The sequence below is a fragment of the Pseudorca crassidens genome, chromosome 16 (assembly GCF_039906515.1).
Source record: "Pseudorca crassidens isolate mPseCra1 chromosome 16, mPseCra1.hap1, whole genome shotgun sequence".
NCBI lineage: Eukaryota > Metazoa > Chordata > Mammalia > Artiodactyla > Delphinidae > Pseudorca > Pseudorca crassidens.
The window spans coordinates 74,783,974-74,801,098 of record NC_090311.1 but is presented as its reverse complement, the minus strand read 5'-3'; the positions used below and the strand labels follow the sequence as shown (position 1 = coordinate 74,801,098).

At 44.4% G+C, this 17,125-nt stretch overlaps 1 long non-coding RNA gene across 13 annotated transcripts in view; it reads right to left on the bottom strand.

Moving 5' to 3' along the window:
• Positions 1-16,171, bottom strand: part of LOC137209366 (uncharacterized) — a 107,531-nt gene extending 91,360 nt beyond the window's left edge. For all 13 annotated transcript variants that reach the window (XR_010936011.1, XR_010936019.1, XR_010936016.1 and 10 more), the window contains exon 1: positions 16,037-16,171. This is a non-coding gene — a long non-coding RNA (uncharacterized lncRNA). The remainder of the gene's footprint in view (positions 1-16,036) is intronic.
• Between the last annotated feature and the right edge of the window lie 954 nt (positions 16,172-17,125).

Sequence of the window (17,125 nt, the reverse complement as noted above, 5' to 3'; positions counted from 1 at the left end):
AGAGTCCCAGGCAGGATAAATCCAAAGAACACACCAAGATACATTGTAATCAAAATGACAAAAATTAAAGATAAAGAAAGAATATGAAAAGCAGCAAGGGAAAAGCAACAAATAACACACAAGGGAACCCCCATAAGGCTATCAGCTGATCTTTCAGCAGAAACTCAGGGAGTGGCATGATATATTTAAAGTGATGAAAGGGGAAAACCTATAACCAAGATTGCTCAACCTAGCAAGGCTCTCATTCAGATTTGAAGGAGAAATCAAAAGCTTTACAGATAAGCAAAAGCTGAAAAAAAGCAGCACCACCAAACCAGCTTCACAAAAAACGTTAAAGGAACTTCTCTAAGTGAAAAAGAAAAGGGCATAGCTAGAAACAAGAAAATTATGAAATAAAAAAGCTCACTGGTAAAGGCAAACATACAGTAATGGTATGGAATCATCCACACAAAAAGCTAACAGGGAGGTTCAAAGACAAAAGCAGTAAAATCACCTGTATCCACAATAAGCAGTTAAGGGATACACAAAACAGACGTAAACTATGATATGAAAACTATAAGTTGTACTTTAAATATGTTTTTTTCTCACTTATATAGATCAGGGATAGAAAATGGGGAGTTCACACATATAAATCCCCTGGGGGGACTTTGGTCATCTAGACCTTCGGGAACCTGTCTCAGCAGATACTGCCCTGCCTGAAGCAGAGTACCCCCTGGGCTGAACTGAGTACCCTGCCAGGTACGGGGAGAGGAGACCAATCCCTTTTGACTAGCTGGTAAGGAAGGGGCTAGGGCTAGACCTGTGGCTCTAGGAGCACTGCTGGCGGAAGCCTCCGCAGGGCTCGCAGAGATTCCCCGCTTCATACAGCAGGGGAGCCGCAGGAGGCACCAAAGGAGAAGGCAAATATTGTGGCGATCATGAGGCTCTGATGCAGGCAAGACAGGCTTTTTCTGAGGGCCTCCCCGGTAGCTGCTGAACAGGGTACAGAATAACCTAGAAAAGCCAAGTCGAGGTCAAACGTTGTGAGCCCACTCCTTGTTCCTGACTACTCTTGATCTGAGGAAAGCTGATGATCACAGTGCAAGGCAGAGCTGATGGGAGGACAGCCAAGAGTTCTCCATCTGGGAGTCTATCCTCCGAAGAAAAACAAGTCCTTAGTGAAGTCAGCACTCTGCACTTGGCTGACTGGATTTCCTCCAGTGAGCGCTCACAACAGTTTACTTCTCAGCCAACAAGAGCCCGGAAGAGCCTGGAACAAGTGCCTTTAGCAAATGCCTTCCACCTCTTCCCAGGCTTCATGGATTGGGCCCAATGTCAACAGCAGTCTCATCAGAAACTCAGGGCTGTGTGATGCAGCAATGTCGGCTGCACCTGGAAAATCCTTGAGTTCATGAAAACTGAAAGCGCCATGGTTTGTCAGTTGTTGGCTCAGAACACACTTTCCTTTATAGGAAGCACCTGGGCACACTAGAAGCTTGCCCCCCTCAACTAGTCTCCACCTTAGTGCCGGTTCTGAGGGGTTAGCCTGCCCCTCGGAGAATGGAGAGAGAGATGGGGGAGAGAAAACATGCAAGTAACTCCAAAGTCAAAGGCTTAGTTAGTATCCCAGTTCTTAGTTAAAACCAAAGAACTGAAAACAGTCTATGGATTGCTAATCTCTAGAAAATATCTTTCCCTCAGCTCCCCCCCCAAAAAAGCAAAGGGAAATCATACAACCTCAAGAGGCGTGAGAAAGCAAGAGTCTTAGGATTTAGGAACCAATTCCGTCTCCTAGTTTGGTTTCTGGAAAGAAGCAAGCAAATGCAGTAGCAACTAGCCACGATTTGGCTGGAAGAATTCCCTGGAGAAGCCACTGCAGAAGATGGACAGTCTCAATCATGACCAGTTTGGATGTGAGGGTTCACTTCGGGAACACTGCGCAGCTTTCCATTAGAGATGAGTGTCAAGCACGGTAGCCTGTAAGTCACACATGCTACCCAGCTAACCAAGCAATCTTTCCAAGGCTGTAGCCAATCTGGTCAGAGGTTCCTAATTGCCCCCACCCCATGTGCTGAAGGCAGGCTTTCCTATTACAGAGAAGCCTATGAAAGTCCAGGCTCTGTGTCGCTCACCACCTTGAAAAATTTACTGGATGAGGAGGAGGGTAGAAGAGGTGACTGTACCACCTTGAAGAAATGCAAGTGAGGAGACTGTTTGAGACACATCTGAGCTGAATTTGAGGAGGAATTCAAGAATATACAGGGTGAAATACTGAATCCCTCACTTCCTCTCTGAGCACGTACAGGTATAATCTTCCTGGTAGATGACTAAAACATTTTATCTCCCCAGCAGAGATCACAGACAAGTTAATCTAGATGTTTGGGCAACTTCCATGTAGAACTATTCATCCCAAGGCCTCCATATGGCCCATGGCCTCTACAACCACCACCGATTTCTTCCTCCTGGTAAATCTGTTACACACACACACACACTTAAGAGCAGTTCAATGCTAACTCCCTGTTAGTTTGGCTCATACAAAAGAAGATTAAAATTCTCAGTGAGGAAAAACCAAAAATGTATAAAATTCCTTTAACCCAGGCATGGGGTATGTTCTTCTGGGGTGAATTTTCCTGCTTTACACTCCTTCCTTTCTCCTTTATCATCTCACCCCAACGAGGTAATCAGGGTTGGTTCTATTAAGAATGCACACCAGGCTTCCCTGGTGGCGCAGTGGTTGAGAGTCCGCCTGCCGATGCAGGGGACACGGGTTCGTGCCCCGGTCCGGGAAGATCCCACATGCCGCGGAGCGGCTGGGCCCGTGAGCCATGGCCGCTGAGCCTGCACATCCGGAGCCTGTGCTCCACAACGGGAGAGGCCACAGCAGTGAGAGGCCCGCGTACCGCAAAAAAAAAAAAAAAAAAAAAAAAAAGAATGCACACCTTTAACAATACCGCCAGGAAATTACATTAGGCCCAGGTGAAACACCCTGACACTTCCTGCAGGCAACATTTCTAGTCAGGGAGCAATGTAATTAATCTCCTGAGTCAGAGGACCCTCACTGATATCAGGTTTAATAAAGTTTTGCTACAATCATCCAAGAACAAACCCCTATGAACTAATCCTAACAAATAAAACAGTTAGACACAGAAAAACATGGACAAAGAAATCCAAGATGCTAGGACTTCAACCCAGGCTTCAAGACTCTAACCCAACCTTTTGAGAACCTCGCTGGCCGTAACCTTTTATCTTGTCTCCCTAAGGTGGGACTCCATCCCCAGTCCTAGCCTTGGGACTCTAACCCTAGTCTCAGAACTCTAACTTGACAAAAATCTCCCCAGGGTAAGACTCTAACCCACAATCCTGATGAGGTTATTAGACAATTTAGGCACAGGAGCATTTTAACGACATTACTCACCCAAAAGGCGTCTGGTCCAGGAGCCGTTTCTTTTCTAAAACATGAAAGTAGTGCTGAGGAGCCTGAAGAGCCATGGCTGGGAAGCAGGAACCCCACAGCTGACCCTCTAGACAAATTTGGTCTAGACAGCTGCTCAAGGATGGTGGCAAGAGCGCGTACCTGCTCCACCAGGAGCTACAGTGCCTCAGGCACTGTAGAAAACTCTGTTACCCAAATCGTTACCTAGCAAGGGCTCCCTACTGGACACACGTAGAAGCCAACACTATGGCACTGGCTTTTGGAAAAGAAGAGCCTTACCACGAGGTTAACCTGCAAGGCTCTCAAATTTGTCTCCCTGATCCCGAGTCTGGGGCAATTTGTAAAGGGTTAGGGGAATTTCAAAGTTGGAAGCTCATTGGCTAGTCTTGAACCAGTCCATATAAGCTACTCGTGCTGCCGGAAGCCAGATTTTCCTTATTGAATGGCTTCTCAATTAAGGGGCTCAGGTGGCAACATTTCTATTCCTTGAGTTCTGCAGACCGAGATTCTTGGTTCCAGGGTCATCCTGGAGATATGGGTTCCCAGTCTGCACACGTGCAGTGTTGTTTCTGTAAAATGCCTCAAGGTTTGAATAATCAACAATCTATTTAAGGAGACAACCAGTTTAAGCTGGTGCTGTTTCAATTTGATTGATCAAAAATCTAAGGAGGCAAAAGCAGTTTAATCTAGTCAATGTTTTACTTGCTGTTTCAGAACAAACAACTGAAAACCCAGAATTGGCTGTCTGCCCCCTGTGGAATTATTTATGATTCAAAGGTACTGTATTGTACTAAGAAATGCTTGTTGCTTATTTATTTTATGTAGTTTGTATCTGTTAATCCCATACTCCCAATTTGTCCCTCCCTCCATCTCCCCTTCAGTAACCATGTTTTCTAAGTCTGTGAATAACAGATTCATTTGTATTATTTTAGATTCCAAACATAAGTGATATCAAATAGTATTTGTCATTCTCTGACTTACTTCACTCAGTATAATATTCTCGAGGTCCATGCATGTAGGGGCAAATGGCAATATTTCAATCTTTTTTATGGCTAATATTCCATTATGTGTGTGTTGTGTGTGTGTGTGTATAAAATATATATCAAGCTAGTCATCTGTTTATGGGCACTTGGGCTGTTTCCACACCTTGGCTATTGTGAAGAGTACTGTGATGAACATTAGAGTGCATGTATCTTTTCAAATTAGAGTTTTCATTTTTTTCTGGATATACACCTAAGAGTGAAATTGCTGGATCATACTGTAACTCTATTTTTAATTTTTGAAGGACTCTCCATACTGTTTTCCATAGTGGATTCACCAATTTACATTCCCACCAACCATGTAGGAGGGTTACCTTTTCTCCACACCCCCTCCAGCATTTGTTATTTGTAGACTTTTTAATGATGGTCACTCTGACCAGTGTGAGGTGGTACCTCATTGTAGTTTTGATTTGCATTTCTCTAATAATTAGTGAGGTTGAGCATCTTTTCATGTGCCTATTGGCCACCTGGATGTCTTCTTTAGAAAAATGTCTATTTATATCTTTTTCACATTTTTCTATTGGGCTGTCTGTTTTTTCTATATTGAGTGTATGAGCTATTTGTATATTTTGGATATTAACCCCTTGTCAGTTGCATTGTTTGCAAATATCTTCTCCCATTCTGTAATTTTAAACTATATTGCCAAGCTACAGTAACCAAAACAGTATGGTACTGGCATAAAAACAGACACAGAATAGAGAGCCCAGAAATAAACCCATACGTGTATGGACAATTAATTTATGACAAACCAGCCAAGAATATACAATGAGGAAAGGACAGTCTGTTCAATAAATGGTGTTTGGAAAACCAGGCAGCTACATGCAAAAGAAGCAATATGGAGGGCGAGTAGGCTGCAGGCTCTCAGAGCTGGGCGCAGCAGGGCAGTGTGCGGGACCCCCAGGCAGGCGGCAGGGACCCCAGGGCTACATCAAACCAGCCACACAGCACTCGAGCGTTGAGGGCACCAGGGGCACTTCTGGCAGCCGTGCTGCAAGTGAGGACGCAGTGCATGGGGGGCAGCATGCGAGGGCGCGGTGCTCCGGGAGGGACGGGAGGTTTCCATCCAGCCTCAAGGGGCCACAGGCACTGCCGGCACAGCCTAGCCTCAGTTTCCCCAACTGCACCCTGACCTCCAGGATCCCTACCGGCTTGCCCCGATGTGCATGCACCTTGCTCATAGCATCCTACAGGGTGTGGTCCTCCACCCGCCGATTTGGGGGCATCTGCCAATGTCTGGAGGTGTTTGGGGTAACCCAGCTGGAGGGTGGGAGTTACCAGCATCCAGGGCAAAGCAGCCAAGGATGCTGCTGAACCTCCCACAATGCACAGGACCACCCCGTGCCACTGCAATGCTCCAGACCCAAGTATCTGCGGTGCGGAGGTGGTTGAGGAGCCCTGCTAAGAGGTCTGGCTGGTAGGAGTGACTCCCAGCATGGACATCACCTGGGAGCTGCTTTGCAGTGCAGAGCTCAGGTCCCCACCCCACAACTGCCAAATCAGAATCTGCATTTTCACCCAAGTGCTGGCAAGTTTGAGATACACACAGCGCTGTGGATTTGAGCAGTTAACAATCCTTATGTGTGTCCTAAACATTCCCATAGTCGATGGTGGTAGGCAAGAACTTCACCAACCAAGACGAACTCAAGTAGAATTCAAAGAAAACACTCAATTTATAACTCAAGAGCAAACTGCCCTGAGCGCTACCTAAAGCTTAGGTATATGGTTCACGACACTATGAAATGTTATACTGTTATGAAACGTGTTCTATTCTCCTAGTCTCCAGAAGCCTTCAAAGGACTGTAACAATGTCTGCATACTTGTTTTTGGTTGCGCTGGGCATTAGTTGCAGCAGGCAGGCTCCCTAGTCATGGCTCTCCAGCTCCTTAGCTGCAGCATGCAAACTCCTAGTTGCAGCATGCATGTGGGATCTAGTTCTCTGAACAGGTATCGAACCGCTGTCCCCTGCATTGGAAGGCGGATTCTTAACCACTGGACCACCAGGGAAGTCTCAATGTCTGCATACTTTATGTAGCCTACTGACCTGGTGGAGGTTTACATACATTAGTGCTTCAACTCATAAAATCCTGCAAGGTGGGAGAAAATATTTGCATTGACTAATTAAAAACAAAAACGTTGCCCTCAGAGAGATAAAGTTACTTGCCCAAGGTCACACAGCTAATAAGGAACAAAGCTGAGAAATGATTCCCGATCGATCTGATTCTATATATATGTGATGTTGTGCTCATCTTACAGGGTGAGTGTGACCTGCCCCTGATGATCATATGGCTCAGTGGTTCAATAGTAATGAGACTGATTTTTTTTAAAGGACCACAAGAAACTGTCTTTTCTTTTTATGGACCCAGAGATATAAACAAATAAATTCCTAAGGGGGAAAATAAATTCCCTTAGAGGTCACTAATTGGATACAGCAGTGTATGCAGCTACTAAATCTGAAATTACTCAATTTCAAAAAGCTTCTGGGATTCATAAGTATGGTTTGCAGACATGAGCTTTCCTGCTCAGGTGATCAAATTAAATTGTTAAATAAATTCCTTACCCTCTAAAAAAAAAAAAAATGAACTCAAAATGCATTAAAGACTTGAATGTAAGACCTGAAACCATAAAATTCCCTAGAAAAAAACATAGGCAGTAAGCTCTTTGATATCAGTCTTGGTGATGGTGTTTTGGAATTCCAAAAGCCAAGGAAATGAAAGCAAAAACAAACAAGTGGGACTAGATCAAACTAAAAACCCTGTGCACAGCAGAGGAAACCATCAACAAAATGAAAAGTCAACCTACCCAGTGGGAGAAAATATTTGCAAATCCTATATATGATGAGGGGATAATATCCAAAATATATAAAGAACTCATTCAACTCAATAGCAAACAAAACAAAAAACCCCAAATAATCTGATTTTAAAATGGGTAGAAGCTCTGAATAGACATTTTCACAAAGAACACATACAGATGGTCAACAGACCCATGAAAAGATGCTCAGCATCACAAAGCATCAGGGAAACACAAATAAACACAATGAGATACCACCTCACACCTGCTAAAATGACTATTATCAAAAAGTCAAGAAATAACAAATGTTGGTGAGAAAGTGGAGAAAAGGGTTCCCTTGTGCACCTTTGGTGGAAATGTAAACTGGTACAGCCACTATTGAAAACAGTATGGAGTTTCCTCAAAAATTTAAAAATAGGGACTTCCCTGGTGATCCAGTGGCTATGACTCTGCGCTCCCAATGAAGGGGGCCCGGGTTTGATCCCTGGTCAGGGAACTAGATTCCCGCATGCCGCAACTAAGAGCCTGCATGCTGCAACTAAAGATTCCCACGTGCGGCAACTAAAGATCCCACATGCTGCAACTAAGACCCAGCGCAGCCAAATAAATAAATAAATTTAAAAATTAAAAATAGAACTACCATATGATTCAAAAATTCTACTTCGGGGGATGTGAAGAAAAGGAACACACTAACTGGAAAAGATATATGCACCTCCATGTTCATTATTCGCAACAGCCAAGATATGGAAACAACGTGCCCATCCATGGATGAACAAAGAAATATATACCTGTGAGTGTATATATATATACACATATATATACACACACACACACATATATATGTTATTCACCCTTAAAAAGGAATGAAATCTTGCATTATGCTAAGTGAAATAAGCCAGAGAAGACAAATACTGCATGATTTTACTTATATATATGGAATCTTAAAAACAAAAATAAGGGCTTCCCTGGTGGCGCGGTGGTTAAGAATCCACCTGCCAATGCAGGGGACACGGGTTCGAGCCCTGGTCCGGGAAGATCCCACATGCCGCAGAGCAACTAAGCCCGTGCGCCACAACTACTGAGCCTGCGCTCTAGAGCCCGCGCACCACAACTACTGAGCCCATGTGCCACAACTACTGCAGCCCGTGTGCCTAGGGCCCATGCTCCACAACAAGAGAAGCCACTGCAATGAGAAGCCCACGCACCGCAATGAAGAGTAGCCTCCGCTCACCACAACTAGAGAAAGCCCGCACGCAGCAACGAAGACCCAATGCAGCCAAAAATAAATAAATTAAATAATTTTTTTTTAATTGAAAAAAAACTCCAACACCCGACATTCATAAATATAAAGAACAGATTGGTGGTTGCAGAGGAAGGAGCTTGAGGATTGGTGGAATGGGTTAAGGTAAAAAGATACAAACTTCCAGTTACAAAGTAAGTAAGTCATGGGGATGTAATGCACAGAATGGCAACACCATAGTGATAATACTGTATTGCATATTTGAAAGTTGCTAAGAAACTAGATCTTAAAAGTTCTCATTACAGAATAAAATGTCTAACTATGTACGGAGACAGATGTTAGAGAGACTCATTGTGGTGATCATTTCCCAATATCTATAAATATCGAAACTTCATGTTGAATATCTGAAACTAACATAATATTATGTCAGTTGTAACTCAATAAAAAATAAGGTAACTACTGTATCCTAGGAAAAAAATAATGCCAGAACTAGTTATGACTTTCTGAAAATGGTAAAAAATTTTTTACAGATTTCAATTCCCTCCTCCTCTACTCCCATTTATTGTTTGTACCCTATCTACATTCTTAGAACATAAAGCCATTACGTACTACAATCTCCTCTTTTCATCCCTCATTTGATCTTAATTCTACAATAACTATATATTTACTGCACACAGTATTTCTTACTGCAATGTCTCTTTAGTTATTGTGGTTTCTGAAGCTGACTTTTTAGTACATTCCTCAAGGAGGGCTTCTGGAACTCTCTACTGAAACACTATAATAAAGACAGCACCAATATTACTGATTTTTCCTTTTGCTCAGTATGGCTCAGCACAGAACTGTTAATGAGTCTATATTTAAAAGTCTGATGTTTTGCTCATCGAGGACTTGTTGGCATTACAATTTGCTTTTTGAAAAATTATTGCTTTAAACCTCATTTATCTTGATTTCTGACTTTTTTTGGTGGCCCCTGAAATTTTGTGCCTGAGGCCAGTGCCTTTCTTGCCTCACCCGGTTCTAGCCCTGAGTTAGAGCTTCTCTGTCCTTTGTCTTTACTGTTCCCATCCTAAATATTTAATGCTCATTTCACTCCCAACAGTTGCTGTTCTCTATGGGCTCCAGTCCCATGGAGCTCTGGGGGTTCAGTGTGAGAATTCACAGACATTCATGCCTTACCTCAGATCTCTGCCTCACTAACTGTGGAGTGAACCAAGTCCCTCCCAGTCTCAGCTGCAAGTCCTGGCCAGGCTCCTGCACCACACAAGCTCAAGGCCCTCCTGTGGGTCCTCAGTTGGTCCCTACACCGCGCATGCGTGGGGCTCTGCTGGGAAAGGGGCTGGTGCAGGCCAGTCTGCTCCTTACAAAGAGCATGCCCAGGGCCCTCAGGAATCCAGTTACCCTGTTGCTTCCTTCGACTTTCCCCACACTCATGGTGATGCTGGGCAGGTCTCGTGGCTGTTGTGCTCCCACTTGTGCACTGACAAATACCTTGTCACCTAATTTGGTAAAAATTCTCCATAGGTTTTGGTTTTAATATCCTATCGCTCTGTGTTTACATAGGGATTCTGGAAGCCATAAGACCATGCTTCCACCACCACTGCCATCTTCCCAGAACTCCTTAATTTATTTTTAAAGGATACTTAAAAAAAAAAAAAAAAAAAGAGTGGAGAGCCAGAATTATTTTGTCACGTACAGACAGGATTAACAAAAAAACCTACATAAAAAACAAAACCAGACTCTGTCGTCTGCTCAAAGCATATGTATGTTCTCATTGTTAACAAGGCAGATTGCAACTGCTAGAGACATGACAGCCCCTGGTCCAGGAGAGATGTAGACCAGACAGTCCAAACACCCACGTGCTACACACGCCCAGACCTGTGATGGCCTGGCCCAGCTCAAAAGGAAGAACAGGAAAGGCCCAGGGAGTGAAGAGAGGAGGGAAAACCAGGTGCGACTTTGGGACCAATGTTTCCGCTGTCAGGGTGAAGTTCCTGCTACTGGTCCGCAGAACCAGGTGAGGGGCTGAGTTTCACTGCCTTTAGATGGGAGAGGAGGCAGGGATAGGGATGGACACACACAGAAAGCCAGGTCTGCTGGTGGACTGTGCCCCTAACAGGAGGGTGACTAGAAACATTCTACTCACTGAGGAAGCTTTACTGTCTGGGCTCTGGGTGAGCCAGAAAGACACTACCCTAAGGGGGGGAAACTGTAGGCCTGTGCTGCGGACTGAGTATGTTTCCCCCAAATTCATATGCTGAAATCCTAACCCCTAAGGTGATGTTATTGGGGGGTGGGGCCTTTGGGAGGTGACTAGGTCATTAGGTCATCCCACGAATTCAATGAACACCTTATAAAAAAAGGCCTGAGAGAGTCCCCTTCCTTCTGAGGACACAAAGGATGAAACATCACAGAAACAGTTCGTGTATTTTTCATTCTAAACTATCACTCAAGAATAAAAGCAAAATAAGAACATTTCCAGATTAAACAGACTGCGAGAGTCTGCCTCTCTCAGGCTCTCACTGAGAGTGAGGAAGGATGCATTTAAGCAAGTGAGTGAATCCCAGAAGGAAGGAGTGGAGTCTGACAGACGGAGGCAGGAGATGGGGGGAAGCAGGTCTCAGTCAGACAGTCATCGACTGTGTGAAACAACAGTCATGGATTAGTAATAACAATAATCATGACTAATTAGAGGCATAAACTTCTGTGGTTCAGTGCTGTGCCCTGGCCATCACCTGCCACCCTACCAGGGTTAGGGAAGTCTGAGCTGAGGTTGGGAGTGTATATATATCTATTTATATAATAATTATTTATATCTACCTATATAATAAGAATTATACACCATAAACAAGTGGGAATTTTCCTGGAATGCAAGAATGCTTCAACCCAGGAAAATATTATACATTGGTGTAATGGACCACATTCATGGAATACAGGGGAAAAAAACCCATGATCATCTCAATTAATGCAGAAAAAGTAACTGAAAAAATTCAATACCCTTTCATGATAAAAAAAAAAAAACACTCAACAAACTAGGTTTGAAGGAAATTACCATGACAGAATTCAAGCCATATATGTAAAGCCCATATCAATATCACACTCAATGGTGAAAGACTGAAAACTTTTCCTTTGCGATCAGGAAGCATGTAAGAATACTGGGTTTTACCACTTTGCAACATAGCACTGGTAGTTTTAGCCATAGCTGTTAGGAAAGACAGATAAATTTTACAATTAATGAATAAATCACTGACATCCAGTGATTTGAAAGGAAAATGTAAAATTATCTCTGTTTACACACGACATGATCTCATGTGTACAAATCCTAAGGATGTCCCAAAAATAATGTCCAAACTAATAAATAAATTCAGCACAGTATCAGGATACAAAGTCAACATTAAAAATCATGTGCATTTCTGTACACTAACATGATCAATCTGAAAAGGAAACTAAGAAAACAATTTTATTTACAACTGCATCAGAAAGAATAAACTACTTGGTAATTAACTTAACCAAGGAGGTGAAGCCTTGTACAAGGAAAACTGCCTAACTTTGCGAAGAGAATGCCACATATTCCATTTTCATGGACTGGAAGACGTATCGCTGCTAAGACCTCAATACTGCCCACTGAAATTTACAATTCCAATGTAATCCCTATCAAAACCCCATCCTAAATGGAAAACCCCATCCTAAAATTCACCTTACACTCAACAGACCCCCAAATAGCCAACAATTTTGAGGAAGAAAAGCAATGTGGGAGGATGCACACTTCCTGATTTCAAATCTTACTGCAAAATTAGAGGAATCATAACAATGTGGTACTGGCATAAAGACAGAATTAAAGATCAACGGAATAGAATTCAGAGCCCAGAAACAAACCCTCACACATATGGTCAAATGACTTTTGACAAGAGTAGCAAAATCATTCAAGCCGGAAAGACAGTCTTGTCCACAAAGGGTGCTGGAAGAACAGGATATGAACGTGCAGAGGAAAGAGGCTGGACACGGCAAACACCGTTTATACAAGTTAACTCACAAATCAGTCAGAGACATAAGGGTAAGAACTAAAATTATGAAACTCTTAGAAGCAAATATGGGACAAAATTTCACTACGTTGGACACAAAGACATCCATCCATCCATACGGACACAGACAGAGATTTCAGTTTCCTTGCTTGAGTTTTAAAAAACCTCCTTTTCTTTCCCTTTCAGTTTTAAGTTCTACTAACTGAGCCAAGGCTGTAGTCTCATGTGATGTAGGCTGTGTTTACATTTCAGGACACAATAAGAGTTATAACTTCAAGCTTTCTCTTAGGAATACTTTTTCTCTCAGGCTCAGAATTTTGAAATGATATTTTCTCAAGCCGGCTTTCTCTACAGCTTTAGAATGTCAAAAGAGCTCCATTTAAGAGTTAAGTGCTTGCAAGCACTGCCTTTGTTCCAATTCTACATGACGTCAGCCTGAGTTTCAATGGGTAGCTGTCCGTCAAGGGAGCTGTTTGGCTTTCGAGGCATGGTTTCTCATTATTAATCTGGTACCTAATTCAGATATGATCTGAACAACCTTCTGAGGGCAGAGTGATGGATCAAATTTGGGCTGCTTCTGAGTCTAGCTCCCTAAGGAGTTACCCCTGAGTCTGTTCCACTCTTTCACTTGTCTCAGTTTCCCCATATGGCAGAAAAACTGCTGTGGATGCTCAGAGCACGAGGTGATCAGTCTTATTGTGCCCTCAGGTGAGCGGAATTTACTTAATGGTTAGAGTGAAGTCCCCCGTAGAACCACTAATCGTCAAGACGATTGCTCGCCAGACACCTCCACTACATTCTCTCTCAGCTGCTTGCGTGTGAACACCTGTGGCCAGAAGGAGCAAGCCCCTCTTTCCTTCAGAGCTGAGCAGGCTCAGTCTCTCATTTCACTAGCAAGCAGTGTGTGCAGACATATATACATAATCTTTCCAATTTAACCTAAATTTCATTTCGCTCCAACCCAGTTCACTCTAAATTTACCCCGGGTGCTTGCCTAGTAATTTCCCCCCGAATCCCTGCCTAGGGAATGAACCAGTACCCTCTTAGCACTCCAAGTCCCAAGAAAAATAGCTCGAGTAAAATTCAGAACATCACTTAAAGCAATGCCGTCCAGCTACCAGGAGAACTCACCAAAGAACCCAGGAACACTGAGAAGCAGGTGGAGCTCAAAGGGCCCGTGCTGCTACCAAGCACCAGTTCGGGGCGGACCTGAGGTATTCTCTGATGGGTGGCTCTAGACTATACAAAGAATAATGCTTTTATCTCTGAATAAGAGCACAGAATTCCACACAATACACAATCTGCAATCCATGAAAATAATCATTTCTCCTTTAGTCATCTTCCTAGTAACCAAAGTAAAGACCCGTGATTGAGGAGACAATTCTTGCTTTCCCAATGCCAGAATGAGCTCGCTAACACACCCTCTCTCTCCATCTTCCTCTCCCCTTCAACCCTGACAGTTTCTTTGTCCATCTTTTTGTCTGTCTCTGATTCTCTCCATCCACCTGCCTTTGCCCATCTCTGTTTTTCTCCCTCTCAGTCTCTGTCTCAGTCTCTCTCCTCTTTCTCTCACTTGCTCTCTTTTGCTCTTTTTGCCTCATCTTTGCTGTGGTCGATGCCTAATTAATGTTTCTCTGCCCCTCTTATGTCCCCACAGGCAGTACAGTTTCATAAAACACAATCATTGGCAAGTGCCCTTATCAAAACTTCACTAAACCATGATGGCAATCATTAAAAACCCACGCTGCCTGGGAAATACTCATTAACAGTTGCCTCTTAGTGGATACAAGCCACAGTCACTTGTACGTCAGGAGACTCTTATGTACCTGATTCCCATCTTCGAAATGCATATTCCTTTGTCTTCAAAATGAAATGATGTCCTTGCTTCCTCATTAGCAGAGACCTAACTGCAGTGTTTTTAAAAGTCATTCCTGAGTGTTTTGTGTGGAAAATTTGCTAACTCAAGAAAAAATTTCAATAGAGAAAAACAACCTACTCCTGTCCTACCAAACATTGTACCTTGCACCAATCACTAGTTTTGACTACATTCTATTATGATTTGAAGTCTGATAACCAGGCCGTTTGGTACCAACAAATAATACATAAAAACCCACAGAACAAAAAACAAATTCTCAAACAAAATATGCATTTGCTGGAGACAATCTGAGATTTACCTGCAATTAGACATTCAAAACTGCAATAGTTGGGGACTTCCCCCTGTGGTCCAGTGGTAAAGACTCCACCTTCCAATGCAGGGGACGCACGGTTGATCCCTGGTCGGGGAACTAAGATCCCACATGCCGTGGGGCAACTAAGCCCACGCGCCACAACTACTGAGCTCTTGCGCCTCAACTAGAGAGCCCACGCGCCCTGGAGCCTGTGTGCCACAACTAGAGAGAGAAAACACGCACACCACAACTAGAGGGAAGCTCGTGCACCGCAATGAAGAGCCCGCACATCTCAACGAAGATCCCGCGGGCCGCAACTAAGACCCAACACAGCCAAAAACATAAATGAGATAATAAATTAAATAAATAAACAAATACAAAACTGCAATAGTGCATAGAACAGTGTCATGAAATAAACACTTATCCTGATTCCTAAGTCTTCCCTTTCTCATGCAAAATTTAACACAAAAACAAAAAACAACCTAGCACCTAAGTAACTAGAATGTGCAAATACTTGAGCGTCTATGATAATTGCTCAGAAACGAATTTTTAAATGATCATTTAACTTAGAGGAACACTGCCTCGCGAAAAGATGGCCTGTTGCTGGAACAGAGTTCCACAAACAAGAAAAACATAAACCGTTCAAAAAGCCCTACATAAGCAGAAACATAAAAAGTCCAGAATTTCCTTATTTCAAACTTTGGTTAGATGTTACTATGTCACACGTTACCCTCCAGAGAGCGCTCTGCGAGTCAGTTACGAGTCATTTCAGTTAATCAAGGGTGAAAACGCTGAAAGCAAAGCTTCAGCCTTTGGAGCTGACCCTCCTGAGGGCTTCAGGAAAGGGCACAGAGGCCCCCGTCTGAACACCAATCCTGGCGGCCGGGGGTCCAGGATCCCCGAGCTGTGCGCGCGCCCATCACCCGCGCGCTTCCCGAGCGCAGAGGTCCCTGCACCCCTCCGGACCCAACGTGCCCGAGACGCCCGCCCCGCGGCCCCGTCTTCGGGCTCCTCTGCGCCGCCTCCCCGTCCAGGCCCCGCGAGCCCACGGCAACGGGGCCGAGTCCGGCGTCCGCAGAACCAGAGGCCAGACCCCCCGGGCGCGTGGGGACAGCCCCGCCGCGAGGAGGCCCGAGGGGCGCCGAGGAGGGAGGGCTGCGAGCGCGCGGGGCGCCCACCGCTGAACGGCCGCCTTCGTGGCCCCGGCCCGGCGTCCTCACTCTGCGGCCGGTGGCGGCGGCCCCGGAGCCGAGGAGCGAGGGAGGCTCGCGCTCCTCGGTGCTGGAGGGGTCGGGCCCCTGGCTGTTGTGCAGGCGGGGGCCGCGGCCGGGGGGCGCGCGGTGAGGGGCTCCGGGTACAGCTGTACTTACTCGTCTCTGCGCTGCTACCCCGCCGGGAGCATCACAGTGCGGGGACCGACTCGGTCTCCAACTTCCCTTTCCTCGGGACGCGGGTCTTCAGGAGCCCCAGCATCCCAGCCCTCTCACCTGCCTCCGCTCACGCCTGCGCACTTGCTCCTCGGGAGGGAGTGGGTGGGGCGGGGCGGGGCGCCTCCGGGCCTCAGGACCCCCGGTCTGCATACCCGTGTTTATTTTTAATTTCCTGAAAGCGTTTTACTTGAAATCAATCTAAAAAAAATAAATGGCACGTTTTCTTGTCCAAATCATAATTTACTGACCACAGAGTCTGCCTTTGTAAGATTTCTTTAGGGGATCTTAACTGGTTCTCGGTCAAATAACCCGAGTCAAATAACGGGTATCAAAAAAATTTTAAATCATATTTTCCTTCCATCAGTTTTCAGTCACTAATAAGTTTTACCATGTGGGGTTTTATTGGGTGTGGATTATATTTACTAATAATCACCATCATTGGGTCCCTACAGTCAAAATGTGGGTTTCCAACAGGTCTACTTCAATAATCACAGAGATCCTTTTTCTGTTTGAGAGATGCTGAACTTTGATCCACCTTTTTGAACATGCTGCTTCCCCCAAAGACTCCACCCTCCACGTATGTCCACCTCATTAAATAATAGAACAGGATTTCCTCAGCTTCTTCCAATGTACAGGCAGACAACAGCTACAAAATGGTTCCCAATCACCTGCCTATGAATTAAAAGAATCTTTTCCACTCAAATATCCTGGTTAGAAACCATATCTCTAATTTCTCTGGGCGTGAATAAACACCAAGGAGAGTTTGTGGTGGGAAAATGAACAATTCATCTGAAAACTACTGCATTTCCTCTCCTTCATCCTGCTGTTTAGAGTAGGAAAACACCACTGGTCAACACCAATTGGTTTTCATTAAGTTTTCCTTAAGAGGAGAAACTCAGTTTTATTGAGGACAGCAATTCACCAGATTAAATGCTCTAAAGCCTAACCTCTCTTGTACCTCAGAGTAGCCAGACAAACTTCAAATCAGATGTGAATGGAAGGATTATGTGGAATTTACGGGATTGCTTA